The 8,386-nt window shown below is 46.8% G+C and overlaps 1 long non-coding RNA gene across 1 annotated transcript; it reads left to right on the forward strand.

The window, feature by feature from the left end:
- Window positions 1-329: 329 nt before the first annotated feature.
- Window positions 330-3,580, forward strand: LOC149366295 (uncharacterized). Its single transcript, XR_016284896.1, has 2 exons — window positions 330-395; window positions 3,352-3,580. It is a non-coding gene; the product is annotated as an uncharacterized LOC149366295 (long non-coding RNA).
- The last annotated feature ends 4,806 nt before the right edge of the window (window positions 3,581-8,386 follow it).

The following is an 8,386-nucleotide window of genomic DNA, read 5'->3' on the forward strand; positions in this document are numbered from 1 at the left end:
TTGAAGTACGGAAAATTTTTACCTTTGTTTTGCTTATGAGACTTTATCTGCTATTGTCGGCGAATTAAAAACTTCTGAGCCGGGCTACGTTGGCAAACATAGAAAAGTATGCACTTGACTCATGTATTGTTTCCATTTTTTCCTCTCTTAAAGAGTTCGTTACTTGCTGGTGGTAATTCTTGCTTCTAATCGGACCGAGAATTTACTAACTTGGTCAATTTGATTACTGGCAGAGTGGCATAAATTTGACAAAACAGTAGCTCGTATCTGAGTTAAACTTACTCAAGGACAGATTTTCGTCGTACATAATTCCTTTTCAGTTATGGCGCTTCGAAAGCAGCCCACTGAAGACGAAGTATAAGAAAGATTGGAACACTTCTGTTCTTCGAATGTCCGTAAGTCTGGTGTTTACCCTTGGATGTTCTGCGATTTCTAAAAAAGGCTTTGAAGTTACAAGAGCACATTTTTTTTGGCATGGCGCGGCCCTTGTAGAGAAGCAGGACACAGCTAACACAAGGTGAAATGCAGGCTGGTAACTAACATTCAGTAGTTTAGTTTTCAGTTACTATTTTAGTGTCCTTATTTCCTGAGAGGCGTGTAATACACCGTGACTATTATCTGTATTAGCTTTTAGAATTTCGAACGGTTTCCAACGCTACTTTGAACTGTTAAGCGCCGCATGTAGGGAGATTGTATTATTGTACGAAATCAATGTGAACAAATCATGGCGTCCAACCAGGAAAGTTTTGAAGCAGAAATTAGAAATGAAGGAACTTTGCGAAAAAGGAGTAAGTACTTTTATTTGCCATACTTAAAAAGAGACTGCAGAAAGTCGTTCAAGAAAGAGGCTTTACACTTTCAGCGCTTTTAAATAAAACGTCTTTTGTTAAAAAAATCACTTCGCAAAACAATAGTTGAGTCGCGATGAAAGGGTTATCCGTAACTGCAAGCGCGGCGATTACATGTCTTAAAGAAAAGGAAACCAGTAGAGCATTTATATCCTGCTTATTCGCGTTACCCATGTAGGCCTAAGTGTTTCGAAAAATAAAGCCACAATACGCAGAAGATAAGAATTTGGTAGGCCTCAAGCCACACACAAAGAAAAGGGGATTTAAAGGGATACTGAGGCGGTTTTCGAATCAGCTAATATTTTAGGATTTTGAAGTAGTGTCATTGCTGATCACATGTATGAAATTATTTTTTCGATGTTGGCTAAAACAGTGACGCCATCACCAATTCAAAACGCGATGTTTAAATCTCCCGCGCCCCGCGCGAGCGCTGGGGAGGAGAACAGCGGAGAGGGAAACCTCGTCCATGTCGGCCAACGTGACGTCACGTTGAGGAGCCGGGAATACTTCAGCGCACCCGAGCGAGCTTTCAGCGCGCGTTGTTTCTCGTTCTGCATGCGTTGTTCCTCGTACTGCGTGCGTTGTGACGTACAAAGCGTGTCAGCGGACCTTGAAAATCAGATTCAACACGAGGTACCACTCTGCGGTCGTGTCCACAAACAACTACGGCCGCGACTGTGTCGTCTTCCACTGTTTTCCGCTGGATCATAAGCTCGCAGCGCAAGCGCTCGCTGCTGCGACGATGAATTCAAGACGACCAAAGCAAGCCTACTCTGCTCAAAGCACTTTCGTAAGAGCGGCTACATGCAGAGCTTGTCCCTAATGTGATCTCTGGAGATTTCTGTCGAAAAGGCGCGGCTGAACTATGACACAGTTCCTTCGATTTTCTCGCGCATGAGAGTCGTGTCACCATTCCCAAGAAGCGCCTCTTCTAAAAGTAGAAACATGCTCACTTAGCCCCTGCAGAAACCTTATAGAGGCTCAAGCATGTGTCGCTCTCCTCAGCTTAGGTGCGGCCAGACCACCTGAGGCGTGCTCAGCAAGGCTTGGTTAGTGATTTTATACTCGGTTCGACGTGTCCAAGCCAGCAAGCAAGCAAGCATCGAAGTTCTTCATATGCGGCATCTCGTTTAATCGTTGCTAAGCGATTAAAATGAAAGCGTTCTACGTTCTGATTTCTGATGCAAATTTAAAAGAGAAATGAATGCCAACCAAGTTTTTGCCAAAAAAACCATGTTTCGCAACCTTACTCGGTTTCATCAAGTTGTGGCAGCGGGCGAGTTGCAGCTAGCTTGGCTTTTAAACACACATGTATTTGGCCACTACTTCACTGAACCTAAACTGCAAATCTAGGAAGGGCGAACGTTTCCGAGGCAGCGATTAATGTTTTCTGGCATCTGCTGAACGCGCCACGAGTGAAGCAGCAGCCTTGTGCGCGTATTTGGCTTGGTTTCCAGCGCACAATGATTGCGTCACTATCCTGTGGTCACATTCCTCGCAGCGCTTGGCCACTGCGCTTCACTCATTTTGACATCAACTTTGTGCTGCTTCATCTTTTCCTTGAAATACTTTCTTGCCCCAACCTACACCGCCAGGTACTGAGAACAGGATTTTTTGTACACAGCGCTTTGGGCCTTTTCTTTAGGATGACGCTTTTTCGGGCGAGCCAGGAGGCGTCCGGTGGTGGTAAATGACTTGAGTATTGTTCGCACCCCTTTCTTTCCGAGAATACGAGCCGATGTCGTGCTGGCACCCTTTACGCATAGGCGTCTTTCACGCCGGCGTATGCTTGTGCTAGGCGTAGAATTTTTTGCTTGTGTCTTTTTTTGCTTTCAGGTGATACGTGGAATGAACAAACTGCAGCATCCTTTTCTTTGGAGGTCAGTAAAAAAATAGTCGCCATATTCACTTTTACAACACCACGGAAAGCTGCGATGTGCACTCAACGCAGCGCCGGATCCGCATCGGCAGCTTCTCCAGTCCTCAAAGTGACGTCACGACCTCTCTTGACCAATCACGGGCGGCGGCGCGTCGCACGGCGTGCCCCGTGGCACAGGCCGCATATTTCTGCTAAAAAAGGCAATTCGCGCTTGTTTTTGCCTTATTTGGATGCGATATTCCAGTATACAGCACGAAAAACTATAGGACGACGCTGCCAGCCTGATTTTCAAAAAAAGTGCTTCAGTCTCCCTTTAAAGCTGGGTGGTAAATGCTCAAATTGCAGCTGAGAAGAGACGCGTACACTAAGAAAACATTAATAAAAATTGCCGATACACTCGGCGCTATGTAGGCAAAATAGCCTTTATTCCACACACCTTCAGTCGTGAGCCACAGTGCCCTTTTCGGCTGTCACAGGACTCAAGGAATACTCCCTGCAATGTGTCGCATTAGCCGTGCCATCTTTACGTCCGATACTTTTTCGTGCGCTGGGGCGTAGGGCGGCAGGCAGTTTGGCGAAGAATGTTATGTGTGTGTGTTTTTTTTTGTTAACGTATAAACTCAGACCACGGAAAGAGCCGCGAACCCCAAGTCCCGGATGACATGGTAAGCAGATCCTAGAGCGTGGCCCTCTGGGGATCAAGTCACCCTCGCGGTCTTCTTAGACGGGGAAGCTTTTTCTGCCCTTCTCCGCAGAGATTTCAAGAGTGCTGCCTTCTAGCACGAGTCGCTGGCTGCTGTTTGAATTAAGGAAGCATAAACCAAAGAACGAATAAAGATCATAAAGTTACCTAGACCCTGAACGCAACTATTGGCCATTTTGTAACAATACGTAGAAATAGCGGGCGTAAGACGGTTGATACGCTCGTGAGCCATTTTCTCCATCGCCCCTTGTCCGCCTTTGTTCCGACGCCACTGCAGTGCTACTTTCAGGGACTAAGTCTAAGAGATAGTGCGCCTATAGCGAAAGTCATCCCGGCCTCAGTAACGTGATACTGTCCGGTAATGCGAACAGGCTGCTGAGAGGTTTCAAGGCTGAATATAGAGGACACAGGATGGAAAGAATGCCTAAACAAAATACTTCGCTATTTCGGCACAGTAGATTGTGTTTATTGAAAACTCGAAGGCTAAAAAACTCTCATCCCGAAAAGCCTCTTTCTAAAAAAAATTGCAAGAGGATCAAGGTTCACTCTTTAAGAAAAAAAAAAAACTCTCGTGAAATGGCTGCAATATTGTGTCAGTAATCCGTACAGTTTCGTCACCTTGATGATAATACACCATCGAGGAAAAGTAAAACGGATTTGGCTAGCGTCAAAGAGCGCTCTGATAGTAGAGTGTAGTAAAATACGTGCTTTTTATCTTTATGAAACTTAGTGTGTGCGCGCATAGAAATGTTCGCTGCGCTACTTTCCGAAAGCTTTGACAGCATTTGACGTCATTCGGTAGTTGTGTAAGAAGTGCGCGCAAAAGAATTAACGAAACTTTGACTTTAACTGCAATGTTTTCCTCCGCCATGTCCGAGAATTTTTTTCCCACTTGTTCGTCTGTTGTTCAGTCAACACCACTCCTATACCATTGGAAATAAAATGCGTCGCACTGTGTTTACAATAAAAAATAACAAATTAACAGAGTCTATAAATCATTTATGTTCAAAAGTCCATAACACATTCACAAAACATGCCCGCCTCTCTTTTCAAAATATGACTTTTTTATAAACAATGTGAACAAGGAGCGCAGGCTCTTTTTATTTCCTCAGGTGGGCTCGGCGTGTTCGCTGATCAACACACGATTTTCCTTGCAGGGCAGGAAAAGAAATTTCTTGCTAGTTGAAGTTTGTATAGGAGTACATATACTGTACAGAGCGATGGAGCCACTGCCAGTGCTGTTTGTCATCTCCTGTTCGCGCCGAGCGCGCACACTGCTGGCGCCGTCCGTGATCACCTGTTCGCGCCGAGCGAAGAGGAGGCGCGTGCCCTTGTTTGTGAAAGCGTTTTGCTCTTAGTGATATAAGATATACTGATCTACTTATGCATGGAAGAAACTCCGCGTAAAGGGAACGAAATATATACGCATTTCAACCAAAGTATTATTATTGTTTTTTTAAATTAACGGATCATCGACGAGCGAAAGACGGCAGATTAGGGTTGTAAAAGTTATCAGATATTTTAGTACTCATTCCGCGTCGTGCTTTTATTCAAATAATTGTAGCCTACCTGGGGTCTCGGATGGAAAGATGGATATTTTATTTCATTTTACTTCTATCGCCTCTTTGGGTTTCTTTCTGTGTGGCAGTTCTTTTCTCTATGAAATGCACTTTTTAGACGGCTTATTGGGGAATTCTAAAGTTATTATTAAACACATCATTAAAATTATGCTCTGAAAGCTTTCCGACCCAAAACGCGGAATGAATAGAAGGAATAAAGTGCACTGCTATATATTTAGAACGCCTCGCGCAGGTTATTCAGGAGCGGCACGTATTATCAAAGTCGCTGCATGGCGTAATCGAAGACTGAGCGCTTTTGATCCTCAATGTTACAATACCTAGCGCAACGAAGCCTTTGTTAGGCCTTTTTCAGCGATTTTGAATTGCCGTCAAATGTGTAACCTCATCTTCCGTCATTAGAGTACATTTTTTCCAAACGCTCTTCGGAAAGTAATTTTGATCAGAGAGGTTTCTGTGGCTATAGCATAAGACTAGAGGCTTGCTTTTATTCTACATGTGTACAACGCACTGTTAATACACGCGCACTCGCAACTGCACTTACCGCATGCTACATAGGCAGGTGCACTTGCTATCCGGTTCGTGGTAAAAGATAAATAAAAAATTGCCGATGATTTTTTTGCTTCCTAATGAGAAATTCGAGCGCACCTCATCAGCTGCTTCAGCTTTTCGATAGACTGAGGCAAAGAACTCGAGCAAGACATCTATGTACAATTACAGACTTCTTATTTTTCACACGTATTCTTTCTTTAAGAAACACTCCGCCAACAGTTCTTCACTAAATAGAGGGATATTTGCTCGACTTCCCGCACCAATTCCTGGTTCTCAAAGACGAGTACTCCGCAAGTATTTCGCGAGGTTGCCACAGCTGAGGGAGCCGTTACGAGCGAGAAGAAAGGGTTGTTCTCTCGCATAAGTCGTAAGAAATTTCCGCTTGGATTTACATCTACATTAATGTCCCCACTTCGGCGACGCGAATGGCAGGGTATTCTCGGCGGCGCTTAGGCTGTGCCTCAGCGGCGCGCACTCCTGGATCGTCTCGACAGCGGCGTCGGGAAGGTTCCCCTTCGGCGGCACGCACCTCTGGATTCTGGCGGCGACGGCGCTGGGCCTCTGCTCCGGCAGCTTGTTTAGCAGCAGCCGCAGACGAAGGACTTCCACTGGTTGCCTCGCTCATGGCTCACAACGAACTTGCAGGGAGTAAACTATTTATATAGGCAGGCGGTTCGCACTGACAAACTGCGGCGGCTATGCGTTTAGGCTCGGGCTGTTATCACCCAACTTCGCGCACTTGTTGTGTGTGTTCCCTGACACCCTTAGAGCGTGTGGAGGTAGCGGTAGCGAACACAAAAGAGATGCCCTCGGCTCAGCCTGGCAAGCTCAGCGGAGACCAGCTACCAAGTGACAAGAGGTTTTTGGTCGTTTTGTGCCCAGCTTTCCCCGGTCGCAAGCCAGAGAATGGGTCGGAGCCAAAGGTTCACAAAATATAGTTTATACAGCAATGAGACGATACCGAGGATTTCACAATCACTATTACAAGCACATAGAAAGTGATTATTAAAACAATGCAACTCGTGCAAAGTTACACTTGAGACCGATTACAAATATAAAAGAATTATTGCTCTTAAGGTGCACTACCACAAGAGAGAGGCAAAGCAACAAAACACAGTTTCTTCACTGAAGCTTAAACAGAGGCTTGGGCATCCAATGCCCTTCTTATATAGGCTCGCTTCTCGTCTGTCTGTTCTTCGCGCCAAGGCAGGCGTGCACATACACAGTTTTGGTTGTGCAGTCTCCTCCTCGCTCTGGGCGCGCGTCCTAATTGGTCAAAAGCCGGGAGTGGCATCGATGAGCATCTGGAACGTTCTGTCGTAGCGCCGCCGCCGTAGAGCGAGTGAAGAGGTAGAGGGCATCTCTTAGCGCACGCAAGGCGCTAAGAGATGCCCCTCTCCATCAACATCGCCTAAAAACCACTCGGACAGTCTAGAGCAATAGACGGCAATCCGCCCGCGCGCCTCGTCGGCGAGCTGTGGGAGAGGGGGCAGCCACGCACACAAGCCTAGTCGCTCTCCAGGGGTTCCTTCTCCCCCGTTTTACGACGCGCGCCGGCGAGAGCCGTCCGCGCGACGCTCTTTCAGAGCGCTGCTCTTAGGCGCCCGTTTCTGCATTTCGCGGCGTCGCCGTCGCCCTTGTCTTATTCCGTTGTAACCAGGAGAGTGTAAAAGCGTTACCTCCTCCCTCCTTGGCCAGAAAAAAAAAACAGCGCCGCGCGGACGGCTCTCGCCGGCGCGTGTCGTAAAACGGGGGAGAAGGAACCCCTGGAGAGCGGCTAGCCTTGTATGGCTGCCCCATTTCCCACCGCTCGCCGACGCGGCGCGCGGCGGGCGATTGTTCTAGACTGTCCAAGTCGTTGCTACGCGATGATGACGGAGAAGGCGTAGCCTTGCGTACGCTAAGAGATGCTCTCCATCTCTTCACTCGCGCGACGGCGGCGGCGCCCGGACAGAAAGTTCTAGATGCTCCTCGAAGCCACTCCCGGCCTTTGACCAATGAGGACGCGCGCCCAGCGCGAGAAGAAGGAGAACGAGACTGCACAGTCGGCACTGTGTGTATGTGCACGCTTGCCTTGGCGCGAAGAACAAACAGACGCGGAGCGGGCCTATATAAGAAGGGCGTTGAACGCTCGAACCGCCGTTCAAGCTTCAGTGAACAAATTGTGATTTGTTTGTCTGCCTCTCTCTCTTGTCATATTGCACTTTAAGTGCAATAATTTTTTGGCATTTTAATTGCTCTAAAGTGTAACTTTATTGTTAGTGAAGCGTTCCTTGAAGAAGGAATATGTCTGAAAATTAAAAAGCTGTAATTGTAAATACATGTCTTGCTCTCATTCTTTCCCTTAATCTATAGAAAAGCTGAAACTGCTGATGAGATGTGCTCAAATTTTGCATTCGGAAATAATGTAATCATCGGCAATTTTTTATTTTTATTAACAAGAAATAGCCACTAACAAAAACAACGCTGCATGCAGGCGGGCCCTGGAATCTCTGGTGTGTGCCGGAGACGGCACGCTTAACGCAGTCACGTTAAAACCCTGTATCACATCTTTTGCGCCCACTTCCCCTCCGATTTCTAAAGAACCCTTTCTTTGAATGAAATATTGCCCAGAATTTTGTTTATTGGAAGTATGGTACGTTAAAAATACAAGCTATGCGTTGGCTTCAGCGTTCAGTGCGAGTAAGTAATTCGTCCTCCTCCATCTTCTGCGCCGTCATCGGAGGCATGTCTCGAGCCCGCGCTTTGGGCACGCGCCAGAGCACACACCGGTAAGAACACCTCAGCGCTTGCTCCCGGGATTGCTGTTGCTGCTTCTACTGCTGCC

This window comes from Amblyomma mixtum, chromosome 1, assembly GCF_055824585.1.
Source record: "Amblyomma mixtum isolate Tamu chromosome 1, ASM5582458v1, whole genome shotgun sequence".
NCBI classification, from domain to species: Eukaryota; Metazoa; Arthropoda; class Arachnida; order Ixodida; family Ixodidae; genus Amblyomma; species Amblyomma mixtum.